The 23,442-nt window shown below is 49.1% G+C and overlaps 1 protein-coding gene across 4 annotated transcripts in view; it reads left to right on the top strand.

The window, feature by feature from the left end:
* The window catches only part of LINGO1 (leucine rich repeat and Ig domain containing 1), a 515,304-nt gene that overhangs the window by 192,196 nt on the left and 299,666 nt on the right, over positions 1-23,442 (top strand). For 3 of the 4 annotated variants that reach the window (XM_089781970.1, XM_089781969.1, XM_006126248.5), the window contains exon 3: positions 4,213-4,256. The exons of the other annotated variant lie outside the window; for it this stretch is intronic. The gene's annotated coding sequence lies outside the window, so the exon portion shown is untranslated. The remainder of the gene's footprint in view (positions 1-4,212; positions 4,257-23,442) is intronic. 4 annotated transcript variants of the gene reach the window in all.

A 23,442-nucleotide genomic window follows, 5' to 3' on the forward strand; every position in this document is an offset into this window, starting at 1 on the left:
CTCTTCCCCATCCATACACACCTTTTTCCAAAAGAGCTCTTTCAGAAAAAGCCTTCTTCCTTGTAGAAAGAGGTTTACCAATGTTGGAAAAACTCCTCTGTTCTTTTGATTTTTTTCCCAAAAGAACGTGATTACAGTGTAGACGTAAATGAAATTTTTTCAGAAAAACAGCCATTTTTCTGAAAAAACTCTACAGTGTAGACATACCCTAACATATCTTCAGGGTCAAATTCCTTGTGATCTCTGTAACTTGTTAGTTTGTAGTATAAAAGTGTTGATTCAATTAATATAAATAGTAATTAGGAGTGGGTATAATTGTATTAAGTAATTACTTATTAATATTCATTTTATGGGAGTTAACATTACTAAATAAAGTTTAGGAAAAGTAGTGATAGACATACAAAAACATACTAAAATAGATTCTAACTACTGCCAACTTGTTGCCATTCCAACATGGTGTTGAATGTCCGAAGTAAACGTGTAGACAATAAAGCAGTTCCTTTTACCCCATCTGCTACAAAAAAGAGCAGGTAAACGACAGGGTTTCAGCTGTCTGATTGGCTCACCCTTTGACTGCATGTAAAATTGAAAAAGATGTCCTGTTCCCTAACCGTAAGTGAAAGGAAGGTGATCACAGTCCATGGAATGTGCTTGTATCCTCTCTCTGACCCGGGAAGGTTACAAACCCCAGCTGAGAATCCCGATGGATAAAAAATGGAGACGGTGTCCCTTTCCAAGAGTCCTCATAGAATCATAGAACCATAGAGCTGGAAGAGACCTCAGAAGGACATCAAGTCCAGCCCCCTGCTCTAGGCAGGACCAATCCCAACTAAATCAACCCGGCCAGGGCTTTGTCAAGCCGAGACTTAAACACCTCTAGGGATGGCGACTCCACTACTTCCCTAGGTAACCCATTCCAGTGCTTCACCACCCTACTAGTGAAATAGTTTTTCCTAATATCCAACCTGGACCTCTCCTACCACAACTTGAGCCCATTGCTCCTTGTTCTGCCACCTGTCACTACTGAGAACAGCCTCTCTCCATCTTCTTTGGAACCTCCCTTCAGGAAGTTGAAGGCTGCTATCAAATCCCCCCTCCCTCTTCGCTTCTGCAGACCAAACAGACTCAACTCCCTCAGCCTCTCCTCATAAGTCATATGCTCCAGCCCCCTAATCATTTTGGTTGCCTTCCGCTGGACCCTCTCCAATGCGTCCACATCCTTTTTATAGTGTGGGGCCCAGAACTGGACACAATACTCCAGAAGTGGCCTCACCAATGCCGAATAAAGGGGAATAATGACACCTCTGGATCTGCAGGCAGTGCTCCTCTTAATGCAACCTAATATGCCATTAGCCTTTTTGGCTACAAGGGCACACTGTTGACTCATGTCCAGCTTCTCATCCACTGTAACCCCCAGGCCTTTTCTGCAGACCTGCTACTTAACAAGTTGGTCACCAGCCTGTACCAATGCTTGGGATTCTTCCATCCCAAGTGCAGGACTCTGCACTTGCCCTTGTTGAACCTCATCAGATTTCTTGTGGTCCAATCCTCCAATTTGTCTAAGTCACTCTGGACCCTATCCCTGCCCTCCAGCGTATCTACCTCTCCCCCTAGCTTTGTGTCATCCACAAACTTGCTGAGGGTGCAATCCATCCCCTCATCCAGGTCATTAATAAAGATATTGAACAAAACCGGTCCTAGAACCGAACCTTGGGGCACTCCGCTAGAAACCGACCACCATCCTGACATCAAGCCGTTGATCACTACCCGCTGGGCCCGGCCTTCTAGCCATCTTTCTATCCATCTATCCACCGTCCATTTATCCAATCCACATTCCCTTAACTTGCTGGCAAGAATATTGTGGGAGACCGTATCAAAAGTCTTGCTAAAGTCAAGGTAGATCACATCCACTGACTTCCCCATATCCACAGAGCCAGTTACCTCATCATAGAAGCTAATCAGATTGGTCAGGCACGACTTGCCCTTTGTGAATCCATGCTGACTATTCCTAATCACTTTCCTCTCTTCCAAGTGCTTTCAAATGGATTCCCTCCCTCCATGATTTTTCGAGGGACTGAGGAAAGACTGACCGGCCTAAAGTTCCCTGGATCGTCCTTCTTCCCTTTCTTAAAGATGGGCACTACATCTTTAAAAAAAAAATTCTCACTCACAAACACAGGGGAAAAACAAAACAAAACAAAAAAGCATACACAGCAACCCTCACTCACAAACACAAGCTCAGCACACAGTAAGAAAGCCCCAATAAGAACACACACTTCCCTCAAGAGTCCTGTATCTGCTTCTCCTTTACCTGAAGAATTCCCTCTCTGAACTCCTTGGATATGTCTGCTAAAGTGTGCAAAAAGAGAGGTCATGGCTAAAAATACGCCAATTGGTTTTTAAAGCTAAGCACGTTCTGTGTGTCTGGGATCTGAACCAGTTTTAATTATGTAAGACATGCATAGAAATTCTGTAAAACTCCGCACAAATCTGTTGCTTATCATAAGAGAACCCACTAGCATCTTTTCCGAGTACATACTTAGTAATTAAATGACCAGGCTCATTCTGTCCAGCCATCTTGAATGACTGTATTTGCTTTTGGGTGCATCTACACAGCGGGATTATTTTGGAATAACAGCTGTTATTCTGAAATAACAATGCGAGCGTCTACACAGCAATTCTGGTATATCAAAATAAATTCAAAATAACAGACAGCTTATTCCGACTTCTGTAAATCTCCTTCCACGAGGAATAACTCCTATTCCGAAATAGCTATTTCAGAATAGCTGTAGTGTGGACGCTGCACTGCTGTTATTTCAGAATAGCTCCTCCCCTAGGCCATTCAAAGTAATTACACCCCAGTGCTTCCTGGGGTTCTTAATCAAGGTAGCGCATCCACATTAGGGGAGCCTGCCTTGGACTAATTTTGAGGCTTCCCTGTAGTAGATGTGCTATTTCGAAATAAGCTATTTTGGAGTATTTCTTCTGCAATAGCTTATTTCAAAATAAGTGTGCTGTGTAGACGTACCTTTGTGAGTAGGATTAGTCTGAGGAGTGAAGTGTATGTGTGTGTGTGTATCTAATTTATGGTTACCCAGAGTCTGGCAGTGGTAGCCATATCTGCGATAGCTCTGATTGAACTAGTGTGCTAAAAACAGCAGTATAGCTGCAGCGGCACGAGTGATGGGACAGTTTAGCCACCGGGGGCAGACTTGTGATTTCAAACATAGCTGTACTCGGGGCAGCTAGCTCATTGTGCTGCCATGGCTGTTCTTCTACGCCTAGCCTGTAGCTTGGTTAGAGGTGGTGCGGATAGCTTTAGCGAAGCTGGCAACTCACCGTCCGGGTTCGGTATCTGCTTTAGCAGTATGACACGTTCAGAGGTGTTGTGGGGGAAGAGGGATGTGCCCACATGTAAGGGTGGAATATCACTGAAACAAACCTATGCTACCCATTTCCAAATCAGAGAAGGCTGGAGATGTTGGGCCAAAAGGGACCTCAAGAGGTCATCACATCCAGCTCACTGTACTGAGGCAAGGCCAACTAACCCTCCACCATCCCTGACAGGTGGTTGTCCAACCTGTTCTTAAACTTTCCAATGACGGGGATACCACCACCTCACTTGGGAGCCTGGCCCAGAACTTAACTACCCTTCCAGCTCCAAAGTTTTCCCTGGTATTTAGCCTAAATCTCCCTTGCTGCCAATTGAGCCCATTGCTTCTTGTCCTACCTTGCATAGACATGGAGTCCAATCAATCATCACTTTCTTTCTAACAGCCCTATATTGGAAGCCTGTTATCAGCTCTCCCATCTTTTCAACCTTTCCTTATGGGTCAGGGTTTCTAAACCTTCTTTATCATTTTAGTTGCTCTCCTTTGAGTCTCTCCAAATCGTCCATTTTTCTTAGTGTAGTGCCCAAAGATGGATGCAGTATTGCAGCTGAGGCCCCAGCAGTACTATGTCGAATGGAACACCTACCTGTATCCTACATATGACACTCCAGGAGGATATTGGCTTTTTTTCCCAAATTGGATAAGAGTCATCAATGTGATGCAGATGGGAAAAAGGCCAATATCGTTCTGGGGTGTATTAACAGGAGTGTCATATATAAATTCCCAGTCCCCCAGAAGTGTCACTCTGACCCATCGCCCACCAATGCTTCTTGCTGTGAATGATCTTCCTGTAGAACCACATCTCTCTGTTCTTTTGCAGGTCGTTTAGTTGGAGCAGAAGGTCCTTGCAAGATTTCTTCACCGGTAAGTGCTGTACCTTTTCCCATGGTCCTATTACTAGCTGGTGTTAGAGCATCTGTTTGTTATGCTCTGTGCATTTGTGTGTGTGATGGTGCTGGTTGTTCACTCTCCTACACCGGAGTAACACTAGTGCAACGAACAGACTCACATCAGTGTGCTGAGGATAGAATGAGGCCCACCAAATACACTGCGTGGCACAACCCAACCCTGGTGATTGTGGGCTGTTGATGAGACATACAGCAAATCAGAAAATGAATCTTGATGGTTGGGTTCTGAAATTGATATCTGTTAATTTTAGGGTTTTTTAAGGCAATAAAGAAAAATATTGTGGGTCTGCTCTTCCCCTTACACGCAGGAATTCCGTGCTGGTACGGCCCCTGACTTTGGTAGTGGTGTTGCTGACTCACACTGATGTAATCGGCCCTTGACTGTTCACAGGCTCTGCTTTACATGGCGGTGTGTGTAAAATCAGCGTACAAGCATGTGCCTGTGTGCTGCTGGGCCACCGATTCCTCCCCTGTGACATTTAAAACAAATACGAATGTGTGCACCGTGTAAGTGCAGCGATGTCTGTTCCATGATAAAATGGTCTGTTACCACTAGTGTTGCATGTCTGTGTAATCTTCAAAGGGAACCGGCGTGGGCACCCTCCATTCTGCTTGGCCACATTTTGATGGACGGAAACTAGAAACTTCAATTCAGTAATTGACGTGGTGATTTAAATAAATGCTGGGATGCCTCTAAATCCTCCTAGCAGACAGAGTGTCCCTAAGGGCTAGATTGGGAGGACCTTTTCAAAGATCAGAAGGCAAAGTGTGATGTAGGAGTAGAGCAGCATTTCCCCTCAGGGCCTTGCACCGGAGCAAGGTTTAGTTAAAGAACAAATGGAGCAGTTTTGGGTCTGTAAGAAAATGTGAAAAGTCAAAGAGGCAGGAGACCTGGTTTTACCTGCATTGGATAAGTTGATGTTGTCATTTGTAACCTTTCCGGAGATGGGCTTATTTCAGACCTGCCTTTACAGATGCTCTTCCGCAGCTACCTCGTCCCTGTATTTGTTTTCCATTTGTTATACAAAGTGCAGTAGCAAATTACACATGAAGTGTATTAAGCCTGGCCACTTTCCTATCAATTCTGGACTTGTCGATTTCAGCCAGAGAGGGACTTGGCTAAACTTTAAAAATGAAAAATCACTTTATTAAAAAAAGGAAAAGCATCTGAGGTTCTTAAAAATACAAAAATGGTGTGAGAAATGCTGCTATTTCAATGAAAGGCGGCGTTTCTAATACTAAATGTCCAAAGTCACTTGATATTTAGGAACTATTGGAAGGCACGCAAATGACATATAGGTACATTTTTAATGTATAGAAGTTTTTATAGTATATTTAAGTGGCAGCATTCGTTTTATTAATAGCACAGGCTATAATGAGGAATTCTGGCTAACATGGAGAGTTATTTATTTTGCAGAGTAACTAAACCTAATGATAGAGCAAAGTTAAAAAAAGAAATGTTTACATATGGGCATGACTTCCCTGTAGAGAAAGGAAAAGATGAGGGAAAACTCTATTGAAGCTCGTTTCTGTGCTTTGGGAACTAGCAACAGGGAAGATGTGTGCTTCTGCTCTGGGGACCATATGTGAGAAGGTGCATGTCAAAGTCGCCCCCTGTCTTGGATGCAAATGAGCAAAGTGAATTCTGGGTAACATGGAGGGTTAGTAGGAAATTCAGAGGAATATTTGTGGGAAATTTCTTACCTGCAGTCACTGGCTGAATACTAGAGCAGTGGGCCTGTTCATATGTAATATCTCCCAAATCCCTATTCAACAATGAAACAAACCCTAGAGGCCTTAGTGAGTATTCATACTGCATCCCACGTGACCACCCTGCAGCAGCAGTGTGCATGGTAACCACCCACTAAAGGTGTTCTCTGCTGGGCTAAACCGAGACAGAAGTGGGGCCCACGTGCCCCAGAAGCATTCCAGACCTCCAACATCTCACATTCCTCACTTTGAGCCACCTCCTCCTTCCATTCCGTTCTGTGCCCCGCCGCTCACCATGAGAAGTGGGGTGCTCTGCTGTTCTACTGCTTTGCATGGATTCAGTGGCCTCCTTGCAGGGCATCTTGTTGTCTCTACCCTGCTCTGCTGGCCTGTTGTTGGGGGAAGCATGGGGTGGTATGCACATGGGGGGAGATGGGGGGACACTGGTATGGAAGGAGGGGAAAATTGGGCACACCGAGCCCCTTGAGGGGGCCATAATATGGGCAAGGGGGACCACAGAGCCTCTATTGTGGGGGGATGGGGAGACCCTGGCAAGGGGAGGGAATGGGGGAAACAAAGAGACTCCCTGGCATAAAGAAGGTCTGGGGGTTGCAGGCAGGGGGATGGGAGGGAGCTTGTGGGGGGATGGAAGGATGCAAGGAGCCCCTGGTATGTGCTGTGAGCTCAGCCCACACAAGCTGCAAAGTTCAGGACTCTTCCCCTCCCCCAGTTTAGCCATCCAGTAAATATCTCAGGGCAAACACGTCTTCCGCAGCCGCACACCCGCTGTCCGAGGGGCTGGATTTGCACAAGCACAGCAAGCACGTGCCTGGGACCCGGATTCATGGTGGAGGGCCCCAAACTGGTGCACAGACAGAAAGAATTTCACTTCCCTGCGTGCGTAGCCCTGCGACCTGACGTGTGGGGCGGCAGTGCCACTCACATTTAATCCAGCTGTCCCTGTGCCATGCTTGGTCTCTGCCCACTCACGCCAGTGGGGCAGCTGGCCGGATCTGAGCAGCATTGCCGCCCTGCACGTGCCAGGCACAATGCCACCCGCGAAAACGGGCGCGGCTCTTTCCCTGGGGGCAGAAATCTGTTCCAATGGGGGAGGGGCAATGGCTTCTCCCTGCCCTCCCCCCCCAGTGTGTGTTTCCTTAGCCCCTAGGACGGGTTAAACCTGCCCTGGCTGTCAGTGCCTCATAGATGCCAGTCACCAGTGGAGAGGCTGTGCTGCACAGCAGGCAGGGAGGTGAGGGGGTGTGTCGGAGAGGGGCAGGGCTAGGGGCACTCTGCTGGGCTAAACCGTGACTAGATGTGAACAACTAGTCCATAGTCTATCAGAAAGAGGCAGCGGGGAGCAGAGGGGAAGGAGGGGTGCTTCGAAGCGGCAGCGCCACATGGAGCCTGGGGTCAGACGCTTGGCTGTTCACGGTGCTGCTGCTTTGAAACACTGCGTGTGGTCTGACGCCGGGCTCCTCACGCCGTTTCAAAGCGGCAGCACCACACGGAGCCCTGGGTCAGTGGGGGAGTCCCCAGCTGACCCTGGGCTCCATGCAGCGCTGCCGCTTTGAAACGCCGGGGGGTGCACAGGGCCAGTGGGAGACTGCCCCACCGCCCTGTGCTCCCCGCAGTGCTTTCGCCTTTGACATGTAGCAACAGCCCTAGGGCTGCATCGCCTATTCGATTAGTCAATCGAAATGTAACATCCCTCGGCAGGGCTGAAGAGAGAGGGACTCCAGCTTGTTACAGGGATATTCTGCAGCCAGCCAGCAGCAGAACTGGCTCAGCTAGAGGCTGTTGACACCATCCTCTGCATGCGAGAGCCCCCCCCGCTGCGGTGGAGCCTCGGATCCCGGTGCTAAGAGGATCCAGTTTTAATCTGCCTCTGAGTCTGCTTTACTCAGAAAGCCTGTTAGCGGCAGATGATAGGTTTGTTAGCTCAAGTGCCCGGCTTGTTTCACTTTGATAATCATCCCTTAAAAATATGGGTCGCCAGGCACTGCTTATGGAGGAGTGGGTAAGGCCAGGCTGTGAGGCAGGACTCCTGATTCTTTTCCTGGCCTTGCCACTGACTGACTGTGGCTAACTCCCTCCAGATCACGTATTCAACAGGCGTGTCTCTAAGTCAAAGCCCCCATCTCTTCCGGAGGTGCTGAATACCAGCAACTCCCAGTCCCTGTGACGTCAATCGAGGTGTCCTTGACTAGGATAAATCCTGTGGCTGATAAGCTGCTTGCTGAACCTGCTTCACTAGGTTAGTTCTGTTGCCTTCGCTTCCCCCTACCTGGAACTTGGTACAGACCGATTCCTGGGCCTTCTCCTGAGATGTTATTAGCACTTTTTTCAAGGCAAACAGTGTTTATCTAGTGACATCAGACCAGCAAACTGCTCAATAAGATGCTGTTGGCTAGTGGGGAAGAGGCACCGGATGATGGGAGGGGAGCAAAGATTTCGTCCGCATTCCTTCCTTGGTTTCAGCGGGGTGTGCCGTCGAATTTCTCTCTCTTCCAAAGAAGGCCTTTTTCCTTTGTGCTCATGGGGTGCGGAACGCAACACCTTTAACCCAGAGCATGGCCAAAGGGTTTAGACACAAGTGTGGCAAGGAGCGGGAGAAAGGGTATTGAGAAGGAAGTCATGTGGAGAGCGTGGGGGCCGACAGCCTCGCTGGGCTCTGTGGAAGGTGGGGGGAGGCCTGGCTCCCAGCTCCCCAAAGGGGAGAGGCTTTGGGAGGGAGGAGCAGGGCTGAGGACAGCCAGACAGCCCCCATGCCGCCCAGAGCGTACCATGACACATTCCTCTCTCCCCCACCCCGGGAACCCTCACAGCTGCCTGGAGCGCCCCACGTCGGCACCGATTACTGGGCCCGGGGCTCCAGCTGCCACTGCTGGAGCTGTGGTGGTTGGAACCTCAGAACAACTGCCCTGCCTCCCCACCGTCAGCAGGCCTGGGAGAGAGAATGTTTTGCTCCCAAGACCCCATTGAAATGGTAACCCTCAAATAAGGGGGTGGGCCAGATTTAGCTCTCAGATAAACCCGCTGACTTCGCTAGTTACCCAGATCTGCTCTTGCGTAGCCAAGGCTTAAATTAGAGACGTAAAATCCCATTTCATCAGGGCTAAACGTTATGTCTAGCTGATTAACCGCTTAAACGGGGGCGGGCAGGGGCTGCTTCAGCCAGGCTAGAGCGCCCCCTGCCTGCGGTGGGCCCCACTGAGCTAGAGAAGCCCCTGCCCGCAGGGGTGGGAGGACTACTCCAGCTCCCGCCGGTTAACCGTGACGGGTAAGTTACCCATGATGGGTAAGCTTACCTGTTACTCTTGTACATCCCTAGTTTGAATCGTGATGTGAAGAAGTCTGTGTTGTCTGGCTGCGTGGCTGTTCCACGTTATGTCTATTCTAGTTTTGACTGTATCCAGATTTAATAATAGCCACGGTCCCGGAGCGTGTCTGGCTGAGGTGCTGACAGTGCAGCGATTGTCTCCGTCTCCTCTGGGAGCTGACCGGAGGGTTCTGAGGACTCCAAGGGAGGTTAGTTTGGAGAGTCTTCCCCACGCCCATCCGCCCCCATGGCGCACAGTCCCAACCCTGTCAGAGTGCGTGTGAGCAGACCCAGAAAATGAGGTTCTTTCTTTGCACTGAAACAGTCGAGAGGCTCAAAACATATTTACAGCTCGCTCCCGACATTGGCAGCCTCGGCACATCGCCACTTTCAATCCAATTTACTGTCCCCGACGTGACTTGGTGTTTCAGTGGGAACTTTCTCACCTCCCTCTGATCGAATTCATTTAGGAGGCTGGCTGCCTTGCATGTACTGGCTGGTTCATGTTCAGTAGGGATGGTGGCATGCTCATAATGTGACTGGGGAGGGAAGACCTCCCCCCCCCCTTACTTACACCTCTGGACAAAGCACTGATGTTTTTCCCACTGTCCACACAACATGGAGAACAAATTCAGAAGTGGGTGTGCCAAAGTTAAACACCAAAGGCACAGAGGGAGGCAGATAAAATGGAGGGCTGAGGCGCCTCTACTTTCCATCCTCCTGTGAGAAGGGGACGCTGGCACCCATTACGTGCTATAAATGTAGCTCACTGATAGGCCTCAAAGCATGATTGTGAATGGGGAATCAGGATTAGACAGGTGGGTGTATGTCTAGGGGGTCCTTCACGGTTCAGAGCTTGACCCTACGCTTCTCAACACTTTCATGAATGGCTTGGAAGAAAACAGACGGCTCATATTGTACCTGCAGCAGCTGGTTGTGGCCTTTCAGAGGGTTTCACTGAGTCCATAACTGCCCTAAACACACAGGGCCAAATCCTGCCCTCGTTTGCACCTTCAGTTGCTCCATTGACTTCAGCAGAGTAGCACCTGGTGTAAAAGCAAATTCCAGCTCCTCTTCTTTTGCTAGCATTAGCTTGTGGGCAAGCTGCTGCCTAGATGAATCGGAAGCACTTTGAAGTCCTTCATGTGCTGGAAGCAGTCCAAGGGAAACGTCAGGCACAGCAGCAGCGAGGAGTTAGGGTGCTTGGAAACTCCGCGTGCTGGAGAGCTGCCTCCCACCAGGAGGAGAAGAGCACGTGTGTGTGCTTGTGTTCAAGGGGGCACAGAGAAGGGTAGAAGAAGCCAAGTGGGAGGGACAAGGAATGGAGAGGGTAAAAAAGGCAACGGAGGAAGTGGTGGGGAAGTCACAGGTTCTCCATCATTTCTTCATGTTCCGGCCTTTCCCCAAGTGAGGTAATAGGTTCACTGCTTTCATCTCCCAAATCCTCTTATGATCCTCCCATTTCACAGCCCTCGCTGCCACACTGTGTGTTAGCAGAGATAAAGCTCCCCTTCCACACGGGGCTTTTCCCCTTAGCTTAGTTAACCACCGTCTACTGTGGCAAACAGTCTTATTGGGAGATGCCCTGAATTTGGCTCTCTTCTCACCCTAGGTGCCTCCTGCCTTTTTTTCTTCTCTTGCTTTCTCTCTGCCCCTTTCCCTCACCCTCTCTATTTCCTGCAGGCTACATGGCAGTCACATGGCTGTGATAAATGAGCTTAATCTGCGCTGCAAATTAATCACATTGTCATGCTGGCAGAGGGAGAGGCAGCTGCATGAAATGCCTGAATCTCTGGCTAATTTATCACAAGGCCGAATGCAGAACCCCTCCAAGGTTTAACACTTCTTCAGCTACCCTCTGGGTCTGCGCATGCTCAGAAGAGCAAGCCGCAGCAAAAGACACAGACAAACTAACTCAGGGCTGGGCCTGGAGAGTTAATCACCTTGGAATGGGAGTTCTCCTTTGCAAGGACCTGGAAGGACCTTTTGTGTCTTGCCATGCTTTGCGACAGGGAGCAACTTGGCATGCTGGGAACTTCTTGTTCCAAGCTGAGGATTGGAATTCATGGGCCTGGGTGTGTGTCAATGAAACAGAATGCCTGAAAACCGTCATGGTGGTCTCTTGAGGTGGCGGATGAGTATATATAACGGTACAAAGGGCTTGCTCCTATTAGAGGATTAGCACATCCCAGGCATTTAAAAATATAGATGGATGCTTCTGACAATAAAACCTTCCCAACTGTCAAATATGCTTTCCAAACAGTGCCATGCTGCTTCTACTACTCATCCCATTGCCCTGGGCCAAGAGGTGAGTCTTTCGGGGTTAGCTGAGACGTTTGTGTGCGGATCTAGTCATGCTTACCGTGAAATCAATTCTGCTGGTCCCTGCACTTCACTGCTGTGCAGGAAATTGCCACCTAAGGTGTGGGTCTGCCAAGTATTTTCTCTGCAAGGAATATCACGCGGGCAGTGCTATCTATCAATCACACCTTGCATATTTTGCTGCAGAGGCTGTCATGGGCTAATGGGAAACACAACTGTAGCAACAAGGATTCTAAGACTTCCACAAAGGTGGAAATCCACTAATGGTGTAACCTGGACCTGTCTAGCTAGCCTGATGTAACTTTGCCTCTTAACTGCTGGGATGCCATTGAGCTGAAGATGTGCTTGTTATCCACCACAGTCTACATATTAATCCCTTATAACTAGATCTTCTGCTAGCATAGGACGGCTGCAGATCCGTTGACTCATGGGAGTTTTACCGATTTACACCAGCCAAAGATCTAAGACACTAGACATTTGAGTGCTCAGTTCCTTCGGTCACTCCTGGCGGTGCACTGAGGGTTAGCTTGGGGACCTAGTCATTGGCTCTAAAAGTCTAGCTTGTTCCATGTCAGTGGACTCCCTCCTTTCTAACACACAGATCTAGCTGGCTGGGTCACGGTATGTTTCCTGTGTGATTTTAAGTTGCTCATGCCACATTCTCTGCTTGGGAGCATGTGCTCCGAGGGACCAAAGCTTTAGTTCATTTCTTCCTGTGAAAGGAGGCTCTAGGATTGTTATCAAGAAGCTTTTCGGCCAGATCCAAATGATTTGTGCAGAATCTGCTGATGAAGCAGTTCAGCCCGGCATATGGCTTGGTCAGCGAGTGCGGACGTCTTTTTGATGAGTGGGAATTTCCAAAGCTCTGATCTGTCTTCTAGAGGTCTGAGTCTCTAGCTAACAAGACTGTAACTGGCATTAACCAGATCCTCCCGAAGGTTTGGATTCTTCCGTGGGCTGGCAGCCCATCGTTAGCACCAGCTGCCATGGACCGTGGTCCGGGGAAGTACCTCTGTGGATCTGGGCTGTATTGCAGTCTCCATAAATGCATACAACGTTCACATTTTTCAAAAAGGGGTTTGAGAGAACTCTGTTGTCCAGTCTCTTTCCAATGCAAGGGCTTGAGTCTCAGAATGCTAAGCAGAGCTGTGCAAACAGCAAATAATTAGAACCCTGCGCAGTTACAAGATTTGAATCTCCATCCAATCTGCAAACACGACCTGCAGATATAAAGTGAATATCTGCAGATTTGCAAAGGGCTCTGCAAATACTTTATTTTTGATGAACATAGTCCCTTTTTGTTCTGCTCATAGCCTACAAACAGAAGTTAGATAAAATATAAACTTTTTCTGCCTTGAAAGCTTCAATGTAATAAGAACAGCCAAACTGCATCAGACCAAAGGTCTATCTTGCCCAGTGTCCTGTCTTCCAACAGTGGCTGATGCCAGATGCCCCAGAAGGAATGAACAGAATAGGGAATCAACACGTGACCCCTTCCCTGTCACCCTTTCCCGGCCTCTGACAGAGACTAGGAACACCATTCCTACCCATCCTGGCTAATAGCCATTTTTTAAGGAATACAGGATCTGTCAGAAAAGGGTTTATTTTCTACAGATCTGTGTCTAGACTGCAGCTTTTTTCCCGAAAAAGCTCCGTTTCGAAAAAAGTGGCAGCGATGTTTATGCTAATGAAGTGCGAGATATTTAGACCACTGCTTTATTAGCAATTTCGACATGCCTAATCTACATCTCTCTGTTGACAGAGAGGTGTAGTCTAGACACAGCCCAAGTGACCCTGTTAAAGTCCTGGTCTTCACAACCTCCTATGTCAAGGAGTTCCAAAGGTTGACTGTGTGCTGTGTGAAGAAAAACTTGCATTTGTTTTAAACTTGTTTGCTACCTATTCATTTAATTTGGTGACCCCTAGTTCTTATGTAATGGGAACAAGTAAATAACTTTTCCTTATTCATTTTCTCCGTATCTGTTATGATTTTATAGACCTCTACCATATCCCCCCTCTGATAATCTTCCTGCTCATGGCATTTCTCAGAGATTTACTAATCCAAGAAGTGCCCTGGCTTAGAAGTCTTTTCCGCCAGAGAAGAAAGGAATGGAATGTTAAAGGCCAAGGAAGTGTGTGTGAGGAGGGTCCTTGCCATGGCTGCTACATGGGTAGAATATTTATGGGCTCCAGTGCTTACTGCTGTATAGTCTCCTAAAGGGAGTCCCATGTAAGCCCTCCTGTTTTGTTCTATTTAATTGTTTAATGGTATGTTAGGGTCAGAGTCGGTGAAAAATTTTGATATTTTTTCTGCAGAAAACTTCAGTGAAAATGAAAGAAAAAATAGGTTAAAGCCCCTGAAACCTAAAGCATTTTGATTCTGAGATATCATTGAGGTTCATCATGGGAGTTATAGTTTGGGTACCTCGTATTCCCAGTCTCCTCTGTGAGCTAGGGTTCCCTGGCTGGACTACATCTCCCAAGACACATCACAGTCTTATCTCATCATTATGGGAACGTGGCAGGCACATGGCTGCAGTGCATCTTGGGATATGACAGCTATCTGGAGACACATACTATGACACATGTTGCTCTGGTGAGCATACAGCATGCTGTCAAAACTGTTCAGCTGGAAAACGTTTGGCCAGCTATAGTTGCAAGACTGATACTTGTTGGTGTACATCTTTATGGGTGTATCTCTACTGAAGTACAGTGGACTCGCTCATGCCAAAACTTTAGAAGAGGTATTCCTTCTACTACAGTGGAGTGGGACCAAGCTACGTGGTGAAGCTTAAAGTAGTGAGTTTGAATCATATAACACATCATCTGCTTTTCCAGAAAAACTTGCCAACTTTCTACACTGGCCGCTTGAATTTCCGGAAAAGCACTGACGATCTCATGTAAAATCATCAGTGCTTTTCTGGAAAAACTATGCTGCTCCCGTTCGGGCAAAAGTCTTTTTCTGAAAGACTTTTGCGCAAAAGGGCCAGTGCAGACAGCATAGTTCTGTTTTCCGAAAAAAAGCCCCAATCGTGAAAAAGGCAATCGGGGCTTTTTTGTGGAAAACCGCGTCTAGATTGGCCACGGACTCTTTTCCGCAAAAAGTGCTTTTGCGGAAAAGCATCCTGCCAATCTAGACGTGCTTTTCTGGAAAAGTTTTCCGTTAAAAGCATTTTCGGAAATTCATGCCAGTCTAGACGTAGCCTGCCTGTATGGGACGTGAGTAACTGTGTCCGAGTAACCACACACATTGCTACAGCTCACACAGAGAAACTAATGAATGGTGCTACTCTGTGTGACTGTAGACAGAGAAAGGTGGATTTTTGTGGGAGGGGGCACTCTAACGTGTGTTTGAAACTTGGTTTCACTTTAGATCAGTTCTTATTCTATCCAAAGTAGTTTTTCCAGCCTTAACATGAGGACAGTTCTGAGATGGGAACTCAAGAGTAGGAGGCCGACTGCAAAACCGGCATTTGGGTGCACATGAGGGCAGGAGAGTTTGTGTCCGTGCTGAGTTCCTCTGAGCACTGATACAACATGTAAAGTCACCACAAATACCGGCAGAACCAGATCTCTGCTCCATCAAGCTTTCTGATAAAAAGCAGTGCCTCCCAGCAACTCCCACTCAGGAGCTATCTTGCAGTCCCGCTCCTCAGCTGTTTTTCCCTTATAACGCTCTCTGCCTTCTACTACTAAAAAGGTTGACAAGCTGGATTCCCATTCTGGTATCCAAGCGTTCAGCAGGTTCTCCCTTCCATTCTCGGCCTCTGGACTGCGACACCTTGTGCGTGCACGGATCTCTATTGCTCCGATTGCAAGGAACACCAGCCCTGCTCATTATAGCACTATGTCGCTTTTCATGGCTGGAGCATATAAGCTCTAAGACTGTGGAGAGCTAACCCCCTCCTCCTCCCTCCCCTCTCTCTCTGAGGTCAGTGTTTCTGAACAGTGAAGCAAGGGAGGCCTGAGGTTTCACTGCCAGTTGTGATGTCTGGGCACTGTAAATGACCCATCCACTCTGGTGTAAATCAGTGCAGCTGAGAGGAGACTCTGGGGCAATAAAGGCAGCATGGCAGGGTGCACATTCTCCCTAAGCATGACTTGCTGTCTGTGCTGACAGTAAGGCCTCAGCCCTGGTTTCAGCTCCCCATCACTTCCTGTTCTGGGTAGCGAAGCATGGACTGTGTGCCCAGAAAGGACGTTGGCGATGCTGGTTTCTAGAGAGGGTGTCGAGGGCCTGGCTCTGTCCCCAGGTGTTCTCCCAAGCCATGTCAGTGCCCTCCAGCACTAGGGGCTCCAGGAGATGGCAGGCCTGTGCAGTGAGCGCACAGGTGCAGCACGCTAGGAGAGCGCTGATTGATCTCTTCAGAGGGCCCGGCAGCCTGCTTACCCCACAGAGAGTGTTTTCAAACGTCTGTCAGAGCCTCTCCAGCTGCTCGAGCTTGGGAAAAGCCAGCTAATTGTAGCTATTTTCAGCCACTTTGCTGCAATCTCCAGTGATTGCTGCCGAGGCTCTCAGGCCTTTAGGATTCAGAATTAAGTTTCCGTAAGGACATACACTCTAGGAATTCATTTGTTTAAATCGTCTCTCTGCAGCTGCGTGTAGATGCACGTCCACTGGGGCAGGCAGCAGCAGGCACCCTGCAGACACTGCAGGCCTGCCCCCTAGAAGCCATCCCCTAATTTGCCACGTGTGTTATTCTAGGTGCCAATGATTGTGACAACCTATTTGCACATTGACACCGAGGTTGGGGGGGGGTTAATTGACACCAATAGCACCTGTAATTATCTGATAGAAATGTAGCCGTGTTAGTCTGGGGTAGCTGAAGCAAAATGCAGGACAATGTAGCACTTTAAAGACTAACAAGATGGTTTATTAGATGATGAGCTTTCGTGGGCCAGACCCACTTCCTCAGATGTGAGGAAGTGGGTCTGGTCCACGAAAGCTCATCATCTAATAAACCATCTTGTTAGTCTTTAAAGTGCTACATTGTCCTGCATGTAATTATCTGGGCTGACAAAACCAGAGGCCCTTTTTGTCAATAATGTGTTGACTGCCATTTAGAGTTTCATCCCAAAAAGGATGACAAATGGAACTGTTTTGTGGAACAGGAATGTCAGAACAATTCGATTTTTGGAAATGTCCAAGTTGCACCTTTTCGTTTTCAATCTTGACATTGTTGAAATCAAAATATTGTCACCCTCTGGAGGTCTCCCGGTTAGTGCAGGGTGGGGGTAGGAGGAGGCTGAGGGGTTGACTCAGAGGACTGCATGGCAGCTGCTTCTAAGCTGGCTGCTTCTCTGAACCAAACCCTAAATTCTCCGAGGCTTGTCCATCACGAGCTGTAATATACAGTGAGTTAAACTGTCACTTAAAAAATTTATGGGGAAGCTGCCTTACTAGTCTCCTTTTAAGGTTATACTCAAATGTAAACTCTGCATCCCCCCCAGGGGAAACTGCAGACTGTCATCATAAAAAATGTCCCTGTGTATCAACACCTACATATATTGCTAGCCCTGGGACTGGAATGCAGGCCAGCACACGGCACAGCTCACGTGGCTGTGGATCGGAGGGAAATCTTCATTCCTGCTTTTCATTTGTCATCATTTCCCGGTGGCATAAAAGTCAGATGGGTACCCAGGCTGCGAACAGAGGTCCTGGTATCAGCCTAGAAGCCTGGTACATGATTTATTTAAGCTGCAATGAATAAACCGGCTCCTCCCCTCCTGTCTCCAGCCATTTTGAAGTGTAATTATGATCATGAAGCATGACATTTGGGAGAGGCCTTCCGCCTGCTGCAGGCAGCTGGCTTCCTGACGAAGGCCTCCACAGCCCAGATGCGCATCTCGCCTGCCTGGTGCAACCTTCCTGTTCTTTCATGTTGTTAGGAACCTGCTCCTCCACTTCGCCCCCTTCCAAAAGCTTTCCTCTGGATCACGCCCCCTCCCCCATGAGAGGGGAGGAGCTCAGCCTGCTCTGAAGGGTCAGCTTCAGATGTGCACCCACACCTGGAAGTTGGGCACCAGTGAGAGGAGAACATCCACATCTCCCCGGCCCTTGCAGCTGTGGTGTTTAGTTGCCCACTGTGGTGTTTAGCTGCCCACACCCTTGCAGCTGTGGTGTTTAGTCATGGTACCTGAACCCCTTGGCTCTGCCCTTTGGGCCAGGAAGGCTGCAAAGAAGGACTGTTCAGAACACGCCCTGCTTCTAGTCTGCTCAGGTAGCTCAGGAGACCCTGCAGTTCAGGGCAGAACCAGTAACGTTAGGGGCCTGTGGCCCTAGGGAAGTGTGGCTGAAGTCTGGAGCACAGATTGGGGCTGGTTCTGACTTTACCCCCAGCTGGATCCTTGCCCTCCCTCTTTGCTTCCTGAACCCCAGCTATCATGGAAGCCAGAGATGGATCAGAATTACGGCGTCATTCTCCCATCACCCGGGGCCGGCACAAGCCTGTTCCCTGCAGAGTCTTGTCCAAGTTAGTGGTAAATGTCCCTAGGGTTGCCAGATGGTTTCAACAAAAATACCGGACACACTTGACAGTACATCGCAATCTACATTACATCTGATTTAGAAAATACCAGACAGTTCTATTTTCTCATTTCTATTTTCTCAATTTGTTTCCCGAACAGAAAGCTCAAATACTGGAGTGTCCAGTTCAAAACTGGACACCTGGCAACCCTAAATGTCCCAAGCCAGCCGTTCTCAGCTTGTGCAGGTTTTAGGGGGCCATCAAGCAGAGCCAGCATTAGAGGCATTGGGGCCAGGGGCAAGAGAACGGAACACCCCCACGCCTAGACACTCAGTGCTGAAGCCCATGGCTCTGAGCCCTTTTACCCAGGGCTGAAGCCAAAGCCTAGAATCATAGAATCATAGAGCTGGAAGAGACCTCAGAAGGTCATCAAGTCCAGCCCCCTGCCCAAGGCAGGACCAATCCCAACTAAATCAACCCAGCCAGGGCTTTGTCAAGCCGAGACTTAAAAACCTCTAGGGATGGAGATTCCAGCCCCTCCCTAGGGAACCCATCCCAGTGCTTCCCCACCCTCCTAGGGAAATAGTTTTTCCTAATATCCAACCTAGACCTCCCCCACTGTAACTTGAAACTATTGCTCCTCGTTCTGCCATCCGTCACTACTGTGAACAGCCTCTCTCCATCCTCTTCGGAGCCTCCCTTCAGGAAGTTGAAGGCTGCTCTCAAATCCCCCCTCACTCTTCTCTTTTGCAGACTAAACAAAACCAAATCCCTCAGCCTCTTCTCATAGGTCATGTTCTCCAGCCCCCTAATCATTTTGGTCTCCCTCCGCTGGACCCTCTCCAATGTGTCCACATCCTTTTTGTAGTGGGGGGCCCAGAACTGGACACAATATTTTAGATGTGGCCTCACCAGAGCCGAATAAAGGGCAATAATGACATCTCTGGATCTCCTGGCAATGCTCCTCCTAAGGCACCCTAATATGCCATTAGCCTTCTTGGCTACAAGTGCTCATATCCAGCTTCTCATCCACTGTAATCCCCAGGTCCTTTTCTGCAGAACTGCTACTTAGCTATTCAGACCCCAGCCTGTAACAGTGCTTGGGATTCTTCCATCCCAAGGGCAGGACTCTACACTTGTCCTTTTTGAACCTCATCAGATTTCTTTTGGCCCAATCCTCTAATCTGTCTAGGTCACTCTGGACCCTATCCCTGCCCTCCAGCATATCTACCTCTCCCCCTAGTTTAGTGATATCTGCAAACCTGCTGACGGTGCAATCCATCCCCACATTCAGTTCATCAATAAAGACGTTGCACAAAACCGGTCCAAGAACAGATCCTTGGGGCACTCCACTAGAAACCGACCGCCATCCTGACATCGAGCCTAAGCACCTTAGCTTTGCAGGGACTGCTGTGTATGGGTCCTTGGGTCACTGCCCTGCTCCCTAGTGCTGGGCTTCCCTTTTACAAGCAGAAATCCAGTTATTTTGTCCCAGGTAGGCTGGGGAGTTGCGGAGTTGAACCTGGTAGGCTGGGGAGTTGGACCTGGCCTGTTGCGGGGCAGGTCTCAGAAAGAAAAGGTCGAGAACTCCTTTCCTAAGCTGTGGGGTACCAAGCTCCTTCCTTGAGCAGCTGCCCTGGAGCCTAACGAGTCCCATAGTTGTGAAGCTGCTTCCGGGTATTCAGCCTAAACTTCCCCTGAATTTCCACCCTCCCTTGCACAGCACTGCCCGAGGCAACTTCCCTCCCTCCTTAGGGCTTCGTCCCTCGGACAGCTAGAGACTTGGGTCCCCCTCAGAGGATTGCCAGTATCCAGTGCTGCTCCAGTTTCTAGGCTTCCCCTGCTCTTGTGCGGGCAGAGGAGAGTGTTTCGCAGCCAGGCAGGGAGCCTGAATCTCCTGGGTGGCCGCCCAAGCGCACAGGGAACACTGCCCAGCTGTGGTGTTTCTAGTGACGGGTTTGGAGACCTGCTATTCTCTGGGGGCCAGGCTGGGAGGGGCTCCCAGGCTGCCTTGTCCCTCCGCTCTGTGGGAAGGACAGCTGGAATCAAGAGAAGGCAGAGAAAGAGGCAGTGAGGAGGGTGGCTGAGGGGGTCCAGCAGCAAGTTGCCCGCATGGGAGCCACTCAGCTGGGCTGTGATATGGCGCATGGGGTGCTTGCCAGCTCTGCAGTGCAGGGAATGTAGTAAAGGGCTTTTTATCACCCTCCACTTTGGCCGTTAATACTTCCTGTCTAAGGCTTTTCTACCCATGGCCATTTATTTCTGCCTGGCTCAGGTGGGGAAATGGGGAAGGAGACTGAGAGCCCACAAACCTTGCCCAGGGCTGCTGCTGGATTTGACAGTGGTGGGAGGAAGAAAGGCTGGAGGAATAGCCACTGTCTGGAATACAGAGTTATCGAGCTGGCTGGCTCTTGCCAGGCAAGAGATGGGTTTATGGTAGAGATTGAACTGGATGAAAGGGAGACACTGAACAGACACGAAGGAGACTGCACAGCTCATCCTATGTCTCCTGAGTGGGGAGGATCAGAAACCAGGTCCCATTTCTACATAGCTGTTCCCCTCTTCTCCACCCTCACCCCTCACAAGGTTTTGCCTCATCCTTGGTAAGACAGAATGGGTGAAACAGGCCTCCGGAGCCCCCTCACCAAGGCCAAAGCCTCGTCCTGACCCAGTCTTGGTATTTGGTCCTATTTAATTACAAAGACCCCTTCCCCTATCTTACATGCCGGTAACATTCCCTCACACACCACACAGCCTGCTTCCCTCTGCTGACTGAGAGCTGGGCACTACCTACATTTGCTCTCAGCTCCAGAGGACCCTCCTATGTTCGGGTATGTCTACACAGCAAAGTTATTTCGAAATTACTTTACCAGTGTCTCCACAGCCAAACCGCTATTTCGAAATTAAATTGAAATAGCGGAGGGCTTATTTCAAAATTAGTAAACCTCATTCCATGAGGAATAGCGCCAATTTCGAAAATGCTATTTCAAAATAAGTGCTGTGTAGATGCTTATTTCAAAATAGGGGGCCTCCAGCCCTTCCCAGGGTGCCCTGGTGGCCACTCTGGGCACAACCAAGAAAACTCCTCTCCCTCCCTCTCTCCCCAGAGCCCTTAAAGGGGTTGACTCTGGCCACAGTGCCTGTGCCAGCTCCAAGCCTGCCAGCCCAGAGCCAGCCGTCACTGCACCTAACCCAGTGGTCCCAGCATGAGCCAGGCAGCCAGTGCCAGCCAGCCCTCCACTGCTCCCCAGGACCAGTCTGCCAGCTCCCAAGAGCATGCCAGAGGCTGGAAAAGGCGGGCGCCTGCCTGGTCCAGTGTGGAGATCAGGGACCTAATTCAGGTTTGGGGGGATACCTCCAACAGCCATGATCTCCGCACTAAATGGAGGAACACAACCGTCTACAGGCAGATGGCTGCCAGCCTGGCCACCAAAGGACACATGCGAACCCAGGAGCAGGTTCGCATGAAAATCACGGAGCTGCGGTAGGCGTATGCCAGGGCCATGGGGGGCAGCTCCCAACCAGGGGCAGACCCAGACCCCTGCCCCTGTTTTGATGCTGTGGACTGCATTCTGGAGGGCAGGATGGTCTGTGCTCCCCAGGTGGTCATCGACCCTGGGGTAGGGCTTGCTGCCTCCTGCTGCTTCAGCCCCTGCTGCCTCCCCAGCTACCGTTCCTCCTCCCATTCCTTCTCCCCTCCCGCTTCTTCCTCCCCACCCTCCCCACACTCCCAGGGACACCGAGGACCCTGCACCCATGGTGCTGGGAGACAGTGGGGCCAGCAAGACCCCCCCAACCCTGAGCCCTGAGCTTCTCCTCCCCATTCCTCCCCCTGCCAGCTCCTTCCTCCCAGGTTTCCCTCTCCTTCCTCCCCTCTCCTACCTTCTTTCTCCAGTCTCACCTCAGTTTCATTACCCCTCACCTCAGTTTTGTAAAATAAAGAGACTTTGTTGTAACAAACACGTGTCTTTTATTGTACAGCAGTAAGGGGGTTAGGGCAGGGTAAGTGGAAGGACGTGAGGGAGGAATGAGGCACAAGCCCCCAGTGGGGCACACCAGGGAGACTGTTACTGCCTGCAGAACGTGCTGCCAAGCTCGTAGCAACACGTCCAGAAGAAGCACCCGAGTGCCCAAGGGCAGCTCCAGCTCGATGCTGCAGAGTGCTGTGTTGTCCTGAGTGAGGGCAACCAGAGCACACAGAGAAAAAAATGCTCTGCTGTCCCTCAGTGAGGTAGGCAAGCAAGCAGGGAAACCTTAGAACCGGCTGTCCGGAGGGGTCCCTTTAAGCACAGATCTCAGATAGCCTTAGGCAGCAGCCACACAAGTTAACTCCTGACCTGATGCCCTGCCAGAACTGGTTCCGGATGGCCTTAAATGCGATTCAGCGTCCTATCAGTGTGGATGCGCTATTTTGAAATAGCAAAACACTATTTCGAAACGCATTTTGTGTCTAGACGCGTTATTTCAAAATAAGCTATTTCGAAATAACTATTTTGAAATAAGATATTTCAAAATAATGCGGTAGTGTAGACATACTCTTCTAAACCCAACAGAATCCATCACCATCACTTTACACCCACGCAGCAGTCCCCATGTCTCACACATACTGCATGGACACCCTTCTCACACACTCACCCAACCCCAGCACATCCCTCTCTCGGTTATCCCCCCCCCATCTCTCTCTCACATGTTTGGTGCTGAAGCTGAAGAGTAGTAAAAATGGGGTTTTTTCAGTGCTATAGAGTCTGTGTGAGGTGGTTGAAGGTGTAAACAATAAAGTGTGTTAACTAGAGAGGGGCAAAGAGGACCATGTTCAGATGTGGGTCTGAATTAGGTTTCAGTGGGGGCCTAGCATTTGGATTCAAGGTTGAATGAGTCCAGAGGCTAAAATTTATTTTCAATGGCATCAAAATCTTGCTAGGCTAAGGGTCTGCCAAATATGACTCAGAACAGAACCAAATATGGCTCTTTTGTCATTCCCAGAATACAGACAGCTTTTTAAATTAAAATGAAAAATTCTTTCCAAACTTTAAAACTGCATAATTACTCATGTCATGATGATATTTTTGTCTAGTTCACCTTTAACTCTTCATTTTAACAACCATCTATCCTCTCCACTCGAGGGTCGTGCATATTCTCTTTTTATATGGTTGGTCAAGAAATCTTTCCATCATCATACTTGATGGTGAATTCTGTAACTCCCTAACAGTAAATATTGTGAAGTAAAAGAGTGAAAGAAATTTTCAAAAGGAGTGAACAGACTTGGATACATTTGTGGATAGGTCTGGATCCCCACACGGTCTCATTTGTCGTGAGAGACT

This window comes from Pelodiscus sinensis, chromosome 14, assembly GCF_052426305.1.
Source record: "Pelodiscus sinensis isolate ZL-2025 chromosome 14, ASM5242630v1, whole genome shotgun sequence".
Taxonomy (NCBI): Eukaryota; Metazoa; Chordata; order Testudines; family Trionychidae; genus Pelodiscus; species Pelodiscus sinensis.